General features: G+C 36.9%; 1 long non-coding RNA gene across 1 annotated transcript in view; it reads left to right on the top strand.

The window, feature by feature from the left end:
• The first annotated feature begins 10,400 nt into the window (after positions 1–10,400).
• LOC149829660 (uncharacterized) overlaps positions 10,401–22,368 on the top strand; it is a 61,907-nt gene continuing 49,939 nt past the window's right edge. Inside the window, exon 1 of the long non-coding RNA XR_016433740.1 lies at positions 10,401–10,628. This is a non-coding gene — a long non-coding RNA (uncharacterized LOC149829660). The remainder of the gene's footprint in view (positions 10,629–22,368) is intronic.

The following is a 22,368-nucleotide window of genomic DNA, read 5'->3' as shown; positions in this document are numbered from 1 at the left end:
CTTCCTCCCTTTTTTCATTTTTTTTTATTTTTATTTTTTCGCTTCCCCCTCGCTTCGTAGGTCGCTTCCGGTTCGCTTCCTAGGTCGCTTCCAAGATGATTCTTGATTCGCTTTTAAGTAGTCTCACGTTTCTCGCTTCCTAAAATTTTGAAAGTGCCACGCTTCCTGCTCCTGCTTCCTCGACTGGCAACCATGATATATGTTAACGCCCCCGCTCAAACTTACATTGACTCACTATAAGTTTGCAATTACAAAAGGAATCCCATTACACAAGATATCGACATGTTCTTCTATAATACAAATTCTTGAAGGAGCTTCTAGATCTTCCTTGATATGCTCGAAAGGTCTCTAGAATCATCAATAATGCCAATATTTTAAAGAGTGCAAAAGGAGCAATCCAACTTAAAATAACTATATATATATATATATATATATATATATATATATATATATATATAGAGAGAGAGAGAGAGAGAGAGAGAGTAATGGGTACGTGCTAAATAAAATATGCTAGATGAAACATGCTAAATGAGTTTTTCAGGGTTTTTTTGTTTTATTTTTAAATTCTAATCGTACAAATGTGATCTATGTACTTGATTTTATAGGGTTCAACTCTTTAAGTGTTCGATTCTGACACATGAGCGGGTTTTTATAACGTTTAAAAAATCACCATTCCAAAATCTTTGTTAATTTTTAGGCTCCAAATATCATTTTTTTCATCGAAAACACATGATCCAAGTGTGGATTCCTCGTAAATTGACCATGCCCAACACATTTATGGGGTCAGAACTGCAAAAAAAAACCCACACCAAAAGAGCAGAAAAACCCATTTAGCACATTTCATTCGCATATTTCATTTCGTACACACCCATCTCTCTGTCTCTCTCTCTCTCTATATATATATATATATATATATATATATATAAATGACCAAACACGCCAAAAATACAATACATATTTAATAAGACATTTTAATAATTTTCAAAATCTTTTAATAGTAAGAAAATTTTTCAACATCAATTTTGAAAGTCATTAAATTTTTATACACAATATTCATTGAGAGTCTCACCTCAATAGATAATTTTACGAAATCATAGTTCTTGATTTATAAGAGAACACAACTGCATATTATCAAAAGAAGAGATGCATGCATAAAATATCTCAAAGATAAACGTATAAATCATTCATCACTTTAAACATTCATGAAAACATGCATTATTGAAAGTCAATACACACATCTATCTCGAAAAGCACATTAATGCATGAAATATGAATTTTCAAACCACATCAATACCATGAATAAATAACTCACAAAAGAGTTTAACCCACACAAAAAATATTCATAAAGCAGGGTTTTTCAAAACAAGTAGCCATATTAAATGTACAACAGAAATAATGGGGAAGTTCAAAATCCCACGTACAAATCATAACAAGAGATATTTTGTAATAATGACAAATATTAATAACAATTTAAATCTCAACAATAGAAACAATATCTATAAATACACTCAAAATATTGCATCCTATGCAACCAAGGCATATCATGATGTAAATCACCCAAGATAACTAATCATGGAACACATTTAAAATATCTTTAAGCATGCAATTAAAACATATTCAATGCAAAATGCATGAAGAATTTTCAATAACCATTTCCCAGACAAGGGTAAATGAGTGATTTTTTTTTAGAAATTTTGTGGAGAGATTTGAAAATCCCACAAATATCAAGAAATGATATTTTGCAAACCTTCACAATAGTTCGACCACCATAAGCAATTTACCTCGCTTGACCTTCAAACCTCAAAATTCAAGTGTAATAGCTGCTAGAACAAGAGATCAATGACAATGCCACTTATGAGCTTAACAAACACACAAAAAGTGTGAACATCTCATCTATATAAAATAACACTTAAATAAGAGACAAACCTCAATGTTTCAGCTACTAGAAAAAGAGCATAATACAAACACACAAAAAGTATGAATAACCAATGGGTGCACCTAACTCATTGCAAACAAATCTTTCTTGTCTACGTAAAATGACACTTAAATAAGAGACAAACCTCAATATTCAAGTGCATCAGCTACTAGAATAAGAGTATAATACAAACACACAAAATGTGAATAACCAATGGGTGCATATAACTCACCACAAAAATATCTTTTAAATAAGAGACATAATAGGAGAAGACACGAAGTAAGAGAGCTTGTAATAAAAACAAACTAATGTCATCAAGAAGGATAAATGTATCAATTTTAACAATCTTTCAAACACCATATTTTCAAAATAGATAACCATCACAGATAAACATAATTATAAGTATTCATAATAACATTGTCCAAATAAACAAATGAGTGATATAACACACTCATAGAACTAGAGATCAAACAACCGTCAATTAGAGCCAAACTATAAGGCGACAATCTATACTGATAAGAAAACCAAGGTGCACACAACTCACCCCAACAAGCATCTCTTGTTCAACAAAAGCAACATGGATGTAGATACCAATCAAACCCAAGACAAGTGACAACACATCACTCATAACCTTTGGGAATCTAGACTAGTAAGATGACATGAGGTGCACACATAACTCACCTCAACGGCTAACTCTGACCCAACAACAAGGCCAAAAATAAATGGCGCATCCTAGAAAAATCTATGATGGACAAAAAACAATGCCAAAAGAAGGCAAAAAATACTCACGGAAATTGATTTTCAAATAAGTGAGTTCATATATAAAAGTACCGATTTGAAAAAACAAAGTTTTAAATCAAATCCAATAAAGGTAGATGAAGACTTAGAATGAATATAGTTCAATCATATGCACAACAATATGTCAATTGATGCAATCACTTCCAACACAAGATGTCTCATGACAAATTTTACAAACTTTGACAAGCAAATAATGGACAAGAATCATGCCCAATATAAATAATCTACATAGATGTGATGAAATTATGATGTTAGAGTATCTTTCAAAAGATAATGGAATCATGAATCCACCAATCAAGAAACAAGTGCACTAAGGCACATCATATACAAAAGATCCAATAAATCTCAATAAAAAGACAAAAGTATATGATTTTATTAAAGAAAAGCTTCTAAGAAGCTAGATCTAAATCATTAGTCTACTATTAGACAATTGATGACAAACATATAGAGATTCAAAAAGAGCTATATAACTATCAACAACCATGAACTCATATATATCATACAAAGAATTTTATCACAATGTAACAAATATAAAATCTTTAAGAAACATGCAATGAAGTATCAATGCACAAGAAAGAAACCACTAAGGGTTACAAAAGTGCACAAACACTCAAGTCACTAAGCTACCAAAAAGCACATAAAACTACTAAGGGCTAAGCAACAATCATACAAGAGTCTTTTAAAAAATATAAGTTTTATTCATAAAATGCTCAAGAAGCATACACAAGAACCCACTAAAAAATATAATGCATAATAGAGAAATTAAAATATGCATTCGAGTTCATGATGACAAATCATGCTTATGCCATCCAATAATAATCACAAAGGCTACATAATTAAAATCATGCATGGTCACATAGTTAGAATCACCAAAGAAACATCACTATATATTAAAAATCCCAAAGATAATCTATGTAAATACATACATTAAGAGACACAAAAAAAAATATAAAAAATTAATATTTTGCAAAACATGAAACACATAAGATTTTAAGAAACTACATATTTTTGCAAAATATAATTTTTTCAATATACATATCCATAATCTAAAAAATATATTAAAAGACAATAATTTCTATTGAGAATGTAGGGTACGGGTCTAGTTCTAGACCCAAAATGATTCTTTTGTATTGTATTTACATGGTTGGTGTTATCGGGTCTGGGTTGACAGACCCGATCCAACTTGTATCATATATATTACATTGAATATAGGGCACAACCTCTCATTGAGAATCGTGCCAGTCATTGCTGCCTCTCCTTCTTGCAAATCCCTTTCTCTTCTGCTGTGGATGAAGATCTGGTCGAAGGTGCGTGACTTCTAACATGGTATCAGAGCAGGCTGAGAAGTAAATACTAGGTCGAGTTCTCTTCTTCCTTTCTTTGATCCAAGATCTGATCTTATCAGATCAGATTCTATTCTCCTTCTGTTCTGAAAATTGATCTTATCATATTAGGTTAAAAATCTCTTTCTTAAAATTTTTAAACATCTTTCTTCCTCTCTAAGTTTTCGATCTCTTAAAACTGAATCTGTTCACGTCAAACAGTCTGGTCACGTCAAACCAGATCTGTTTTCTTAAATCTTGATTATTTTTTTTCCTCTTTGATGCTGGATCGGATCGTTCCAGATCTAGTGTTTTCGTTCCAAGCCAGACTAAATTAGATCTGGCCATGGCATATTGATTCTTCCCTTCAGTAGCGTTAAATCAAATCTGATCGTATCAGATCAGATTTGTGTTTCCATTTAAACTTAGATCTCTCTTTTGTCTTTCAAGTCAAATCTTATTCTCCAAAACCAAATCAAAGTTTCGGTCCATACAAAAAAAAATTTCAGATCATTAATTTGTCGTGTTCTACTGATTATTTGTTTCCCTGCAATATTATTTTCGTAGCAAAAAGAAAAAAAAAAAGATTTACATTGTTGGTAAATCAAACTGTTGGTCAGAGTGTTCTTTTGTTGTCCTTTCACATGGATTCTCCCTTCCAGTTTCCTTGGACAACTCATATAACTACTTGACCTGGAAGCGACAAAGTTTTCCTTTTATTAAGAGTCTGGATCTCTCTGGATATCTTGATGGAACGATCCATGCACCACTAGAATTCGTCCTGCAAGAAGAGCGAGATGATAAAGGGGAGGTTTCCAACAAATTGATTCATAATTCAAAATTTGTAACATGAAGAAGAAAAGATCAGGCAGTTGTGGCTTACATTACCTCTATGCTTTCCCATGAGATATTAGTGGCCATCCTAGATGAATGTTCAGCCAGAGAGTTGTGGCAAATATTGGCGCAGACTTATTCATAGATTTCATAAGCTAGGATTTTGCATTTAAAGAGAGAATTTCAGCTTTTGAAGAAATAGAGTTTATCAGTGACATAATACATGAACAAAATCAAGAGTATTACATATCAACTAGCCATGGTGGGTTGCGTAATTCTTAACAAAGAAAAGGTTCAACAGGCACTGAATGGTCTGGGTTCTGACTACCACATGTTAGTCACCTCTCTTCTATGCCTCCCTTCATTGCCCAGTTTTGAAGATCTACGGACTAAGCTACTACAATATGAAGTTACCATTAGGGGCGAGAAGATGACCCTGAATTCCAACAACCATGAGGTACTTGTCACATGAGTAGTATTAGGGCGAGGACGTGGGGGCTTTTGAGGCGGGCGTGGACATAGAAGAGGTAATCAAGGAGGCCGTGGGCTTTTTCTCATACCCTACATGTCACCTAACTTGTATCCAGGGAACCCTATAAACATCCCGACATGTTTTCAGTGTAATAAAATGGAGCACATTAAAGCAAATTGCTGGCATAATCCGCAAAACAAAGGCAAGTTTAATGGTGCTGGGCCTTCTACTAGGGGACAAGCAGGAGACGACCGTAAAGGAGATGAAAAGAAAAATGTGAAGAATCTTTTGATTTTCGCTCTTTCAGAATTGAGCTTCAAGCAAACTGAGTAAGAGACTTGGTACATTAACTCCGGGCTGCTTCACATGTGACATGTGATATTGGTAAGATTTATTAAAACCGGAGATGGTGTTCTTCATCCTATCTCTCATGTTGGAAATATTTTCCTTCTACTCCCCAATTCCTCATTACCTTTATCTGATGTTTACCATTCTCCTAGTATTGTTAAAAACATTGTTTCTGTTTCTAAACTTGTCGATGATACTAATTCTTTTGTCGAATTTACTCTTTCTGTATGTGTCAAGGATCTTCTCACGAAGAAGACACTCATTGAAGAAGAACGACAGGGAAACATGTATGTCTTCAAGGAGTCTCTTCTAGTTCATGATGCATCAATAAATTCACAACCAGTTCGTCCAGTGTCATTCAAAGTTTGTTTTAGTCTATCTCAATGTAATAAGCCAGAGATTTGGCATCGTCATCTTAGTCATTGTAATCATTCATTTATTGAGAAGCTTGTGTCTAGTGGACTTGTTCCGCAGTCTAGTTTGAATGTCGAGGCTGATTTTCTTCTTTGTTTCCGTTGTCAATTATGTAAAAGTCATGTTCTTCCATTTCATTCAATAAATCAAAGAGATTTTGTGCTTTTTGAAATTGTCTATTCTGATGTCTGGAGACATGCCCTGCAGTCTTCTTTATTGGGCAATCATTATTACATTACTTTCATTGATAGTTACTCTAGATACACCTGTATTTATTTTATCAAATATAAATCTGAAGTTTTCAAGCTTTTTTGCTCATTCTGTGCTTTAGTTTGTAATCAATTTTCAACTAAAATTCAATATTTTCATTATGACGGTAGATGAGAGTACTTATCAAAGGAATTTACTGAATTTCTCTAAGATAGTGGAATAGGTCGTCGAATATCTTGTCCACACACACCACAACAAAATGGTGCGGCTGAAAGAAAATACTGGCACATTGTAGAGAGTCCGCTGAGTATGTTGCATAACACTCACATTCCTTTAAACTTGTGGATGAAAGTTTTTCATTCAGCTGTCTATGTCATAAATCGACTGCCAATGAAATTGTTAGCAGATCAATCCCCTTATTTTACGCTATTTACACTATTTGGGGTTCATCCTGACTATAATGAGTTGTGAGTGTTTGGCTGCATATGCTATGTTCATATTGACAGTTCTTAACGTGATAAGTTTCAGAAAAAGGCATGCAGGTGTAGGTTTGTTGGATATGTTGATCAATATAGAGGATATCACTGCTATGACTCCACTACCAGTCGCATCAGAGTTTCATGGAATGTCGTGTTTGACGAGACTCATACTGATGATTCAGGAAGTACAGAGGGACACTGTAAGGATGCTAAAAGTTATCAGCCATGGCTTGTTGCTGAGGTGCTTGATCAAATGGTGATGCATGACGTACCCTCATGTCATACACTATCTGCAGAACAAAATAGTACAGTTGTACACCCAGAAAAGGAAATGTCGACAAACACACAAGATATTACTATGCCTGTCATTTCAGATGTTACAAAGTTTTAAGGGATTACCTATGTGCAGTGAAACAAAGACAAAGTTCAACGACCTATTGTGCAACCCAGGAGGCTTGAGAGGATTCACCATCCTATTGAAAGATGGGTAAGTTATGACAACTTCTCTACAGACTTACAACTGTTCATCTCCCAGATTGAAAAGCATGATGAACCTATCAGTTTCTCACAAGCATCTATGTCAATCAAATGGGTTGAGGTCATGAATGAGGAAATGAAAGCTTTACATGAGTGTGGGACTTGGGAGATTGTTCCTAGACCATCGAACAAGAATGTTGTAGGATCTAAATAGGTCTATAAAATCAAGTATAAACTCGATGAATCCATTGAACGCTATAAGGTGAGGCTAGTAGCGAAAGGGTTCACTCAAGAATACGGGCAAGATTATGCCGAAACATTTAGTTCTGTGATCAAGATGGAAACTATTCGATTAGTTCTGTCCTTGTCAGTTCAGTATGGATGGACTCTAAGTCAATTTGATGTCAAAAATGTATTTTTTGCATGGCACTCTCAAGGAAGAGGTGTATATGGAGCAACCGTCTAGTTATACCAAACATAGCCCCAACACACATGTTTGCAAGCTACAAAGAGCCATCTATGGGCTAAAGCAGGCCTCCCGCTCATGGTTTGATAGTTTCTCTATTGAAGTTCAGAGACATGGGTTCGATCTCATCTTGATCATTCGCTTTTTATTTTTCGAGATTGTCAGGTACGCACCTTAATTCTTATATATGTGGATGATATTATTATTACTGGGAACTCCGATGAACACATAGAAGCTACCAAGATCTTATTGAGTCGACAGTTTAAGATGAAAGATTTGGGGGTTTTGTGTTATTTCTTAGGGGTTGAGGTGGATCGACAGGATGAAACACTTCACTAACCCAACACAAATATACTTTGGATTTGTTGGATAAGGCAGGCATGAAGGATTATAAACCTCTATCCACCCCTAGTGTCCTTAATCATAAACTCGGATCCCGGGATGGGGAAGCATATGAAGATTCCAAGAAATATCGGAGTCTTGTGGGTATGTTCCAATATCTCACCTTCACTAGACCAGACATTGTGTATGCAGTGAATCAAGTTTCACAATTCATGCATGACCCACGAACAAAGCATATGAATGTTGTCAAGAGAATCCTTTGATATTTAAAAGGAACTCTTGGAGATGGTCTAGTTTATCATCAATCCAAGACTAAAGGGGAGCAACATCGACTGGATGTATACACAAATGCAGATTGGGCTGGAGTTCCAGATGACAGGCAGTCGGTTTCTGGATATTGTGCTTTTCTTGATGGGAACTTGATGGCGTAGAGTAACAAGAAACAACGTGCATTTGCACGATCTAGTATTGAAGCTGAGTATCGATCTATGGTGGCTGCTACAATAAAGGCCACATGGCTGAGACATCTTTTGACTGAAGTTGGAGAATCTATGCTACCCACCACTCTCTTGCACGAAAATCAAGGTGTCATACAAATTGCTTTTAATCCTATTCACCATAGTCGCACAAAGCATATAGAGATTGATCAATACTTCATTCGGCAAAAGATTGAAGATAGAGAAGTTGCACCTACTTATGTTCCTACGGCTGACCAAGTGGCAGATTTGTTCACTAAGGGCCGTACCAATATGCGTTTTTGGTTCTTGAAGAACAAGTTGTCCATGTTGCAAAACCATGCACAACTTGAAGGAGGGTATTGAGAATGTAGTGTACAGGTCTAGTTCTAGACCCAAAATGATTCTTTTGTATTGTATTTACATGGTTGGTATTATCGGGTCTGGGTTGACAGACCCAATCCAACTTGTATCATATATATAACATTGAATATAGGGCACAACCTCTCATTGAGAATCGTGTCAGTCATTGCCGCCTCTCCTTCTTGCAAATCCCTTTCTCTTCTGCTGTGGATGAAGATCTGGTCGAAGGTGCTTGACTTCTAACAATTTCTACATATTCTAATTTCAAAAGAAGACATTCATTTTTAATATAACCCTTTCAAAACACCTACCATACATATGAAGATAGAAAAGCTAAAGATACATACCGGAATGCAAAATCCTTGAATCCATGCTATTCATTAATACGAATCTTTTTCAAGACCATGATGCCTTGCTCTGATACCATGTCACAAAATGGCATGGACCTCAATGCACTCTATAATGAACTCCAAGAATAAAAACACAATGCATTTGGATAAAAACATAATAACTAAAATAAAACACAATAGAATGTGAATGAATAACTTCATTAATAAAGAACATTAAAAATACAAAGAAAAATACATTTTAATCATCATTACAATACACTCAAAAACACACAAGAAGCTTAAAACTACCCATCACTCTCTTACCTTACAAAGGCACCCATATTTATAGAGAAACGGAGGAAGAAAAGAGATTAAAGGAGAGAAAAAGGGAGTCCACATTAGTTTGACTAGCTGTTGGACCTAGTCCAATGGCTAGATTTCTAGCCGTTGGACCAGCAGTCCAACAACTAGTCTAAGTCAACCACAGTTGACTTAACTTTAAAGTATATAATATATATACAAGTATATATATATGTATATATATATATCTTAACAATATTTGGGTTATATCATTTGAACATCTAAGACAAGTAGTTTGCATTGTATGTTGTATCTTAATAGCCTTTAGTTTGCAAACTTAATCTGTTGAAGTGATTATGTCACTATGAGAAATAGAGATTGTGAAAAGCCCTTCATTTTCCTTGTTAGCTTCGAATCACATCGGCTACTGCTGGATTTCTGGTTTAGACTGAATTGCCTGTTGCAATTTTACAGGTGGATTAAAGGAAAGTGTTAATGCAATATTTGATACATTATTTTTTCTTATTTTTAGGTCTTCAAAGAGAATGCACTTGCTGATTATGATTTTTTCTTTTGGTGTGACTCAACAGAAAGATACCTATTCATTCTTTGTTTTATATATTTATTTCTCTAGTAGCCAACTCTCATATCTTACTGCGAAAGCTTATCCTGCTGTTTCAGGTGCTAACAGTGTCTGCAGATAAAACTGCAAAAGTGTGGGAGATTGATGAAAATGGAAACGGTAAGGTGAAGAAGACACTTACTTCATCTGATTCTGGACTGGATGGAATGCTAGTTGGTTGCCTGTGGCAGAATAATCATCTTGTCACTGTTTCCCTTGGTGGCACTATTAGTATATATTCAACCAATGACCTAGAAAAGATGCCAGTATCATTTTCTGGGCACATGAAGAGCGTCACTGGTTTGGCAGTCACCTCTGAAGGCAGCCAGAATATTATTCTATCTAGCAGTTATGATGGGGTGATTGTCCGATGGATGCAAGGAGTTGGATGTGCAGGAAGGTTACAGAGAAGGGAGAACTCTCAAATTAAATGTTTTGCAGTGGTGGAAGGAGAGCTCACCACATTTGCCTTTGATAACAAGGTAGCACCATTTCTTCATGTACATGTAGTAGTTGCCTTTATTTTTATATCTTGTGGTTTGTGTGCTTGCACCATCTTTTTGAAGCTGATTTTCTTGATGACTTATGATTGCAACTAGGCTGGAGAACATGATGATGTGTCTTTTTATTATCCAATATGATCACTGAAATGAATATATTTCAATTCAATCTTGCACCTTGATGGGGTAGGCAATTTACACACTAGCTAAAATTACTACTCAATGTTGAGTCCGGCATAGTAAGCCAACAAGATCTTGTGTTCTAAATAAAACATGTCTTGAGGGAAAAGACTGACTAGATGTTCATTGCAATTGAATAACAAGAAAATGAAATCTTGCGTTGATGGAGAAATGTTAGATCCCTCAATATAGAAATGGTACAAGAATGTGCTTCACAAAATGCCCTTATGTGATATTACAGAAGTAATTTTGGCATTTTAGAGAACAATGGAGTGAAAAATATAAAATATATAAAGAATATGAAAAGTGAAGTTATTGATGACTAGTATAGTTTTGTGAACTCCATGTATAGTGAACTGTGATAGTGTTAATAATTTTCTCCGGTGGTAAAGGAGCTTGATTGTAAATTATATTTTTATCAATAAAAAATGTCACTGCCTTTAAAAGTAGAACTACAAACTGCAAAGATTTTGTCATAAAATATGACAAATATTGAGATTAGGGGTGGCAAAACCTGACACGACCTCCCAACCCGACCCGCCAACCCGCCTTTTAGGCGGGTTCAGGTTGGGCTTAAACTAACCCGTTTAATAAATGGGTCGACCCGCCTTGATAGAAATCATGGGTTCCTTTCTTCATCTACAAGCAACAGCACAACATGGGGAGAGAGAACGTGGCTGCAGCAAAAATCCCTAATCAGGGTATTCATTTTTGCTTCTCTGATTAAATACACACAAATACAATAGCTAGGGTATGAAAATACCCATTACATGTTATGATAAAATTACAGCATGCCATTAATGAAACATTAATGAGCATGTGTTTAAAATGAAAGGAATTGGGTCTGGATTCTGAGTTCCAGACCTTATACTAAATGACAGTATCTTTTCACCCCCCCTCCAGTTGTACATAGTTTTGGACCATGAACATCCAAAATCTGTCCTTGATAAGTCCTTTTGTAAACAAGTCAACAACTTGATCAGCAGTCCGCACGTATTCTGGTTCAATTTCCTTCTCTTCAACCTTTTGTCTTACAAAATGTTGATCAATTTCAATATGTTTGGCACGACTGTGGTAGATAGGATTGAATGACATGTTGATAGCACTTTGATTGTCACACAAGAGAATACTTTTAGAAATCGATTCTCTTCTGTCAACAGGTGTCTGATCCATGTTACTTCGGCTGTAGTAGCTGACATTGATCTATATTCATCTTCTGTGCTCGACCTGGCTATGGCTTTTTGTTTTCTACTGCTCCAAGAGACAAGATTTAGCCCAATGAAAACACAGTATCCTGAGACAGACCTACGTTCATCTGGATCTCCTGCCCAATCTACATCTGTGTAAGTAAGGAGTTCATGCATGTGATGACCAGGCATACTCTTTCTGTACAGAAGACCATCTCCAATAGTACCCTTCAAATATCGAAGAATGCGTTTAACGGTTTTCATATGCCCAATATGTGGTTCATGCATGAACTGAGATACCTGATTGACAGAATAGACAATGTCAGGCCGAGTGAATGTAAGATATTGAAGCATTCCTACTATCCTGCGATATCCTGTAGGATCCTCGTACAAATCTCCATCTTAGCAACTGAGTTTCTGATGAAGTACATTGGGTGTGCTGAGGGGCTTACAATCTGTCATACCTGCCTTGCTAAGAACATCAATGGTATACTTATGCTGAGTAAGCGTCATGCCTTAAGGAGTCCTGTCAACTTCTACTCCAAGAAAGTATCGCAGTTTACCAAGATCCTTCATCTTGAATTTATGATTCAAAAGTTCTTTAACCTGTTCAATATGTTCATTAGAGTTACCTGTAATGATAATGTCATCAACATATATCAATAACAGGGTAATTATATCTTTGCATTTAAATATGAAAAGAGAATGGTCAAGAAGAGACCGACTAAACCCATATTTTTCTACTTCAAGAGCGAAACTGTCAAACCAAGATCGAGATGCCTGCTTTAGACCATATATAGCTATCTTTAACCTGCACACGTATTCTTTAGAATTCCCTTTTGCATACCCAGTGGGCTGCTCCATGTATACTTCTTCCTTCGGAGTTCCATGTAGAAACACATTCTTCACATCCAATTGGTTGAGAGTCCACTGGTGCTCAATAGCCAATGGTACTATGATGCGGATAGTTCCCATTTTCACAACTAGAATAAAGGTCTCATCATAGTCTTGTCCTTGCTCCTGTGTGAATCCTTTGGCAACCAGCCTTGCCTTATATCGCTCGATAGCACCATCTAGCTTATACTTTATCTTATAGACCCATTTTGACCCAACCACATTCCGATTATGTGGTCTGGGAACAATATCCCAAGTGCCAGACTCATGAAGAGCCGCCATTTCGTTGTTCATAGCTTCAATTCATCTCTTAGAATTTATTGCTTGATAAAATGTTGTCGGTTGATCTTCCTTGCCCAAAGAGGTTAAGAAAAGTTGAAAATCCATCGTGAAGTTCTCATAACTGACCCACCTATCAATAGGATGCCGAGGTCGGGTAGACCTTCTGTGAGCAAGTGATTGAGTGGAAACATAAGGAGAATTATGCTCCTGATTAAAGCTGGGAGGTATCTCCTTCTCACGTCGAGAGTAACCAATGCCTTTATACCTTTCGGGGGCCAATAGTGATTCAGACGTTACACTTTCTTGAGTTCTTTGCGCAACAGTAGATACGTTTCCCTAGTCTCTTTGATTACATTAAGAAGAACATACATTATCAATACTAGAAAAGAGATCTGAGTTCAACCAAGGGTGATAAACTTCAATTTCAGGAGGAGTGCTAGCATTATGACCAAAATTTGATTCGTCAAACACAACATTTCTGGATATTTTTATGCGCTTGCTCACGGGATCATAGCATTTGTAGCCTTTGTAATCATCAGCATACCCCACAAATCTGCACTTTAAGGCCTTATCCTGAAACTTGTGCCGCATTGAACTGTCAACATGAACATAACATACACCCGAATACACGCAAATCGTGATAATTTGGATGCACACCATGCAAAGAGAAATAGGGTGATTTGTTCTCTAAGATGTTCATAGGCAATCAATTTATGACATAGACAGTTGTGTGAAAAGCCTCTGCCCAGAAGGTAACTGGAAGGTTACTATCATGCATCATGCTCATTGCACTCTTGACAATATGACAATGCTTCCGTTGAGTAATCCCATTCTGTTGAGGTGTGTGAGGGCAAGACACATATCTACTTATTCCATTTGTTTGGAGGAAATTTATGAAGTCATTTGAAGAGAATTCACCCCCTCCATCACATTGGAAACAAATAATATTCTGAGAGAATTGGTTTTGAACAAAAGAATGAAAATTCTGAAATAACTTGAAGGTTTTAGATTTACTTTTCATAAAGAAGATCCTTGTATATCGAGAATAACTGTCAACAAATATGAGATAATATCTAGTGCCATACATGGAAGGAACTGGAGCCGGGCCCCAAACATCAGAACATATAATTTCAAATGGTCTTGAAGCTCTTTTATTAATGGAATGAAAAGGAAGAACATGACTCTTACACTGAAGACAACTAGAACACTTTTTATTATCGACACTTAAGTCTAGACTTGACTTGGGAATAAGACTACTTGAAACAAGCTTATCAATAAAGCGACTACTACAATGACCCAGACGACCATGCCAAAGATTCGACTCAATACATTCAGAAAGATTAAAAACACCCTCAGTAGAAACTGAAGATGATGATGTGAGCTTCAAGATGGAATCAACAGGTTGAACACGAGAGAAAGGATTCTCTTGGAACACGTACATATTTCCTTGACGTTTTCCTTCAGTGAATGTTTCTCTCGTTTGAAGGTCCTTAACACAAACAGAAAAAGGAGTAAACTCAACTGAAGCATTAATGCCATCTACAAGTTTAGAGACAGAAACAATATTTTTCTTGATATTAGGAGCATGAATGACATTTGAAAGTGCAAGAGAATAGTTGGACATGGGGATTACAAAATTTTCAATGTGCGAAATATGGTGGTGAGACCCATCTCCAGTGACTATACTATTTCTACCAACATAAGAAACAAGATTTAGGAGCTTACCAGCATCACCAGTGACATGAGTGGCTGCACCCGAATCAACATACCAAGTACCTTGATTATTCTGTTTGATATTCAATTCAGCCAAGGCAAATAATAGTAACTCTTTGACTTCTCCACTATTTTTCAATGTATCTGTTCCCTTTCTTGTCTCAAATTGCTTTCCTCTATTTTGCGGGTTAAACCAGCAATTTGCCTTTATGTGTCCCTTTTTGTTGCAGAGAAAGCAGGTAGGTATTGTCCTTTGCCTTTGCCTATTGGGAGGAACATTGGGTGTAGGTAGTATTCCACGACTTCCTTGTCCATTTCTTTCTTGACCCCATTTGTCTCGAAAATCATACCTACCACGTCCTCGCCCATAGGCAACTCCTGTGGCAAGAACATTGTGTGCTCCAACATGAGCATGAGTATCTTCAGAAAATCCTTTCAACGTCATCTCATACTGTAAAAGCTTGACACGAAGATCTTCAAATGTAGGTAAATCTGGCAAACACAATAAGGAAGTAACCATCATATGATAGTCCGACCCCAGCCTACTCAAAGTTTGTCGCACCATATCTTTGTCACTAACAGGGCATCCCACAATGGCCAATTGATCTGTAATAGTCTTCATTTTGTTCAAATACTCCATAATAGTCATGGAGTCCTTTCTTAGCATTTGAAACTCTTTCTTTAAAAATAATACTCTGGCCTGAGAAACTTGAGAAAATGTCTGAACCAGTCGATGCCATAATTGCATTGTTGAGCATGAAATGAAATGGGGATCTTCGAAACACGAGCTTAGATTAACAAGGGCAAGTGTCAAGAATGACACTAAAGCATAACCCTTAAAAAAGGTATAACCAGAAACAAAATAAAAACAAAAATGTATTATTTATTGATATGAAAAACCAATTGCTTAAGAAGCATTGGAATGAAATACAAGAGGGGCTGCACCCCTTTATATACACAGCTGAAAGAGGACTCAATAGAGCTGTTGGACACAGTCCAACAACTCTATTTAGAGTTGTTGGAATGTGTCAGTCCAACAGCTCTATTAAGAGTTGTTGGAATGTGTCAGTCCAACAGCTCTATTGCTAGTCAAGTCTGGACAGGACTTGACTAGCAACAGTCATTCTAGTTCAAACTGAACTAGATGACATAAAGACAAAAAATAAAAATAAAGGAAAAAAAATACAGAAAAGAAAGAAATGAAAAATGTATTTATATATATATAATAATAATATAATATTATTATATATACATATGTGTACAGTTTTACATTTTAACACTCCCCCTCAAACTTACGGTACAATGAGCGAAAGTTTGTCTAAGAGAAAGTGAAATCGGGGAGCAGTGAGAGGCTTTGTAAAGAAGTCTGCTAACTGATATTCTGAAGTGACATATGGCAGATCAATTATCCTGTGTAGATATTCCTCTCTGACGTAGTGACAATCCATTTCGATGTGTTTGGTGCGTTCGTGGAATGTTCTGTTACTGGCAATGTAGATCGCACTTTTGTTGTCACAACACATTTGTGAAGCCTTTGTTGCTTCAGCTCCCATGTCAGCAAGCAGTCGTCGGAGCCAAACTACTTCCATGGTCGTGGTTGCCATGGCTCTGTATTCATCTTCGGTGGATGAGAGAGATACCTTCTGCTGCTTTTTACACCTCCACGAGATCAATGATTCCCCTAAAAAGACACAAAAGCCAGTGGTTGAGTGTCTGTTATTGGGATCACCTCCCCAATCAGCATCAGTATATGCAATTAAATCAAGAGAAGAGGAGGAAGATAAGAAAAGTCCTTGTGAAAGAGAGGACTTGATGTATATGATAATACGCATGACTGCTCCCATATGAACAGAAGTAGGAGCATGTTGAAATTGACTTGCTGTATGAACAACATGTGCTATATCTGGTCTGGTAATGGATAGATAGGAAAGTGCCCCGACAAGCTGTCTATAAGGAGTAGGGTCTGCAAGAAGTTCTCCATCATCAATCTTCATTTTAACATTAACAACTTCTGGAGTGTCAACTTTCTTATCATCAGTAATACCAGACCTGAAAACAATATCAAAAGCAAATTTAGTCTGAGATAATAAATATCCTCTAGGAGAATAAGCAACTTCAATGCCTAAAAAGTATCTCAACAAGCCCAAATCAGTCATTTCAAAATGAGATTTAAGAAGTGTTTTGATTGTTTCAACTCCCTGTTTATCGCTTCCGGTGATGATCATATCATCCACATAGAGAAGAAGCACAATGATCACTGCATCAGAATTCTTAATAAACAAAGCAGTGTCAGTTAAACAGAATTGAAAACCAATATCAATCATAACACGACTAAACCTATCATACCAAGCTTTTGGTGCTTGTTTAAGTCCGTAAAGAGTTTTTTCTAAGCGAAGGACTTTACCCTTAGGAATACTTAGACCAGGAGGGGGTTCCATGTATACTTCTTCAACTAGCTTTCCATTTAAAAAAACATTTTTGACATCCATTTGAAAAATAGACCATTTTTTGATAGAAGCTAAGGCAATTAAGGTTCGGACAGTAGTCATACGAGCCATCGGAGCAAAGGTTTCTTCATAATCAATCCCATATTCTTGGGCATAACCTTTGGCTACTAAACGGGCTTTATATCTTTCAAGAGTACCATCACTCTTGGTTTTAATTTTATAAACCCATCGACATCCTTTAGTTTTCTTCCCTGAAGGAAGATCTTGAATATTCCATGTAGAAGCCTTTTCAAGTGCATCTAATTCAGCTTTCATGGCTTCTATCCATTTGATATCATTTTTTGCTTGAAAATATGTGGATGGTTCTTCATATGAGTGAATTAATGCAATAACTGCCCTATATGTGGGTGAGAAAGACTCGTATGATACAAACCAGTGGCGTAGCTAGGATTGACGTGGGGGATGGGCAAACAGAGGTGTAGCAAAAAAAAAATTGCGTGATAGTCGGGGGCTCGGGGGCAGCGCCCCCGAAAAAAAAAATTGAGATAAAATAAAAAATGGCTACAATTATTAATAAAAATCTATTTTATATGGACAAATCAAACTATTTGCTGCAGTCAGGGCTGAGCTGGGCTAGAACTGGGCTTTTAAAAAAAAAAAAAAATTAACTGTTTCGAGAGGCAGGACTGGGCTACAGCCCATTTCTGCCCCCGCCCCCCCCAGCTCCCCCTCTGACCACCAAGATTGGCCGTAGAACCCCGAAAAAGCTTTAAGCTAAAAAATGAATACATTTTTTATGACACTGATGATGACCAACATGCACCATATGCAGAATTCAAGCAAAAAGAGTATAAAAATGCCTGTTAGACAAAAAATACAGACGCCCAATTATTAAAATCTGTCAATGGCCACAGTTACTCACTACAAGAATCCTAGACAATCGAGAACAAGCAATTCACTCACCAACTATCTGGTAGATAAAGATACGTTATCCGTTGCCTTCGTTACATTGATAGACATCCATACCTTGTTTTAGCAGCAGGCACAAAAGGAGAGTCCTATGCACGCACGATGACCAAGAAAGGATAGCAAGATTGACTCTTCCAATGAGGTTGCACCCAAAAAGGAGGAAAGAAACTAGACCCACGTTCAGTTGTGCCCCAAAAAGAAAGGATCAAGAACCAAATTGAAGGATTGGCCTGTATTGCTCCTGTAGAATGGATAACTGGATACTGTATCACCAGAGCCACTGAACATGAACAAAACCCACCCTCAAATTTAGGAGATAAGAGGGTCTTCTTCAAACTGCTAGCGATGGTTGCCGGAGATTGGCAAAGGTCCGACTGACTGCGACACCGGTGCCTCGCGTCGCCGGAGATTGCAGCCGAGAGGGAGAAGCTTGGAGGGGGGCACCGCCACCACGGGTTCACCGAAGGGAGGCCGGCGGCACTGCAGAGCACAAGGGTTGCCGACGAATGGGGTTGTCGTCTTGCCTGTGACTGAAGGGGAACGCTGGAACGGAGGGGCAGAGCTTTAGAAAACTGGCTAGGGTTTTACCCCTCGCCTCTTTTGGCAGGCTCTAGACTCATCGAGAGCCCGGGTCTCGGTCGACTCGGTTTCACGAGTCCCGATTCGACTCGGTTTTCCGAGTCATGAGTCGACTCGGTTTCAAATTTTAGGGTGGGCGGCCGCCCACCCATGCCCACCCCTGGCTCCGCCACTGATATAAACTTTCCTGGAGGCCTCGAGATTCGGGATGATTGTCTAGTTGGAATGTTAGAATATTTTTCAAGTGCACATGGAGGATTAGACTCTTGTCGCCTGGAATATTGAATACTAGTATCTCTATGAACTTCTTCATTTTCAACATTAAGATCAATAATTCTTTGATCATCATCAAAGTTACAATCAAGGTCATATTCATCAGATGTTGATATTAGATCTAGCAAAAAGGAGTACTCAGTGACGTCTTTTAATTTTCTAAAATCAAAGAAGCTCTCCTTTTCAAGAAAGGAAACATTTCTAGACACATATAGTTTATTATTTTTGAAGTCAAAACATCTATAACCTTTCTGGTTTTCAGCATATCCTAAAAAGGCACAGGGAATCACACGAGGAGAAAGTTTATCATTTTTGTCAGTAAATATGAAACATTTGCACAGTTTTACATTTTAACAGAGCAGTCATCTGGAATTGCCACAAGCACTTCTTGTGACAATGTAGAAGTGATATAGGCAACCAACGCCTGATCTCACTTCATCCAGGATACATACTCAGGATTTCTAACATAGGTAATAGAAAGATCTTTCTCACCATTCTTTTCTTCTTGTGGTATGAATTCTGGAGGAACAGGAACAGAACCATCCAGATGTCCAGAAAGGTCCTGACTTCTTATGAATGGTTAATTTGTTGCTTCCAAGTTAGGAAATTGGAATTGTTCAGTTTCTCAGACACGAGTTGGCTGAGAAAGTTTGAGGAAAGACCAGACTGAGAATGAGGGAATGAGTCCATATTCTTTTGAAGCCAAAAACAAGAAGGAATAAGATCCAACCAAGAGAAGGAATAAAAAATAAGAAATGGCCTTACGACAAAGACCCAACCACAATTGAATTCTAGTATAATTCAGAACATAAATTTTAATATCAGAGAAGTCTAAAGACCAGACTAGTTTTTTTTTTTTAACTGATGAACACGAGGCAGAAAAACAGGACTGCACAGTAAAGAATCTGTTCTGAATAAAATTCAATCAGTAATAGGTACGTTATTTTGAAAATAATGTGTTTTCCTTTTAGAATAATGAGAAAACAGGCAAAACAGAGATGAAAATGAATTCGAAGATGAAATTATTTTAATCAAGATAGATCTGGGCGTGCAGATCACAATCTGATCTGACGTCAATATGCAAATGAGTTTGGAGTGATCCTTTTCAACTCTTGTAATCACACATAGATCAAAAAAATTGATCTTGCTTGATTATTTTGCTTATGGATGGGTAAGATCACGTGCAGCAATGTGAAAGAAGTAGTAGATATGACAGAAGAACAACAGGGAATGAAAGAAGGAGGAAATATGCCAACGTGACCAAATTTCAGTTTTGGATTTTGGAAATAAGAGAAACACGTTGGCTTAAATAAAAAAGGGGAATCAAAAGGAGGTACTTGAAGAAGACAATAAGCAGATTAATGATGTATTTCAAAAGAGCAAAAAGAAAGAGGAGAGTACGAAGAAGAGATTTCAGTCCGGACTGCAGATTTAAATACAAGAGAAATCGATAGGAAAAATGAGAAAACAGGTACCTTAGAAGGAGACAAATCAGTCATAGAAGGAACCGATCTTCAATATTGAACCTGCTGCTCTGATACCATGATAGAAATCATGGGTTCCTTTCTTCATCTACAAGCAACAACACAGCATGGGGAGAGAGAACGAGGCTGCAGCAAAAATCCCTAATCAGGGTATTCATTTTTGCTTCTCTGATTAAATACACACAGATACAATAGCTAGGGTACGAAAATACCCATTACATGTTATGATAAAATTATAGCATGTCATTAATGAAACATTAATGAGCATGTGTTTAAAATGAAAGGAATTGGGTCTGGATCCTGAGATCCAGACTTTATACTAAATGACAGTATCTTTTCACGCCTAACCCGTTTATTAAACGGGTCGGGTTCGTGTTAGGGGTATGCCAACCCAGCTGACCCGTTTAATAAACGGGTTCGGCGGGCGGGTCAACCTACTAACCTGCCAATCCGTTTACCCGACCCAACCAGTTTATAAACGGGTTGGCGGGTCGTGTCGGGTTACCCGTTTAATAAACGGGTCGGGTTCGTGTTTGCCACAGCCGACCCGTTTAATAAACGGGTCGGGTTGAGGTATGCTGACCAGCCAACCCGCCGGGTCGACCTGCCAACCCGACCCGATTGCCACCCCTAATTGAGATAGGCAACAATGCTCCATCTTGAGGTGTTGCAAAGATATCTATCGAATTGATTTATGAAGTCAAGCCTTGAACTCTCTTGGAGAATTTGCAATTCTGTTCAGAAAATTTGAAGTGCTAAACATCTTGAATGCAACTCTTTCTTATTAAAGTGGCAAGTCACCAATATATGGTTGCTTCTTTTCATAGATATTATTTATCACCATAAAGCTTCCTAGAAGTTTCACCTGAATCTCTGCCTTTTGTAATATTGCTTTTACATGAATTCTTTTCAAATGGCCCAAAAGACATGGCTTTATAATTTGGCTTCAACATTTAAGCTTATGATCATTTGTCTCTTTTCTATTCAATGGTACGGAATTCACTCTCAAAGAAAATAAAACCAGAGGCGGTTCTTTTATGCACATACATGCAGGTCATCTATTTTGTACTTCAAAGGAATTGGCATAGAAGATTCCTTTTTGATGAGTAGCCTTCAATTTTTTTAATATTCATGGCCCATCTCAGTATCATTTCATTGTGCATGAATTGATTAATCAGGCTAATCGGATAACAGATATGTTAGTTAATTCACAAGGCTCCAAACTGACTAATAACAGTATCTTCCAACATATTATCTCTAAAAGATAAATATACTCTTTGTTGTTCTTGTAACTTCAATCTCTAAGAGGTACGTAAATGAGACCAATTTCTTGATGTCAAATTCTTGAATTAGAAACTTAAATAGCCTTTGAAATTCTATATAATATTCCATTGAAATAGTTTGACCAAAATATGCAAGTAATATCATTTTCAATACTCCTTGAGAAGAAATAAAAAATGAATTGAGATTTGTTCACGCCCATGCTTGAAATGAGCAGTACTACATCTTTTAAGCAAGTAATTCAACTTTATGTTCATGTGGTGAAGACGAAGAATAGAGAAGAGATAACAGGAGGTACCACAGGGCTGTAAAGTGCCTCATATGGTGGGTGATGTCGCAGTCAACTCTCTTGTATGTTATGTCTAACTTTAGGTTAACCTAATTACACATATACCTTTTGAAAGGTATACCTTGCCATGTAATGATATAATAT

The sequence above is a fragment of the Nuphar pumila genome, chromosome 8 (assembly GCF_984573655.1).
Source record: "Nuphar pumila chromosome 8, dmNupPumi1.hap1.1, whole genome shotgun sequence".
Classification (NCBI taxonomy): Eukaryota; Viridiplantae; Streptophyta; class Magnoliopsida; order Nymphaeales; family Nymphaeaceae; genus Nuphar; species Nuphar pumila.
This window is presented reverse-complemented; position numbering and strand designations above follow the sequence as displayed.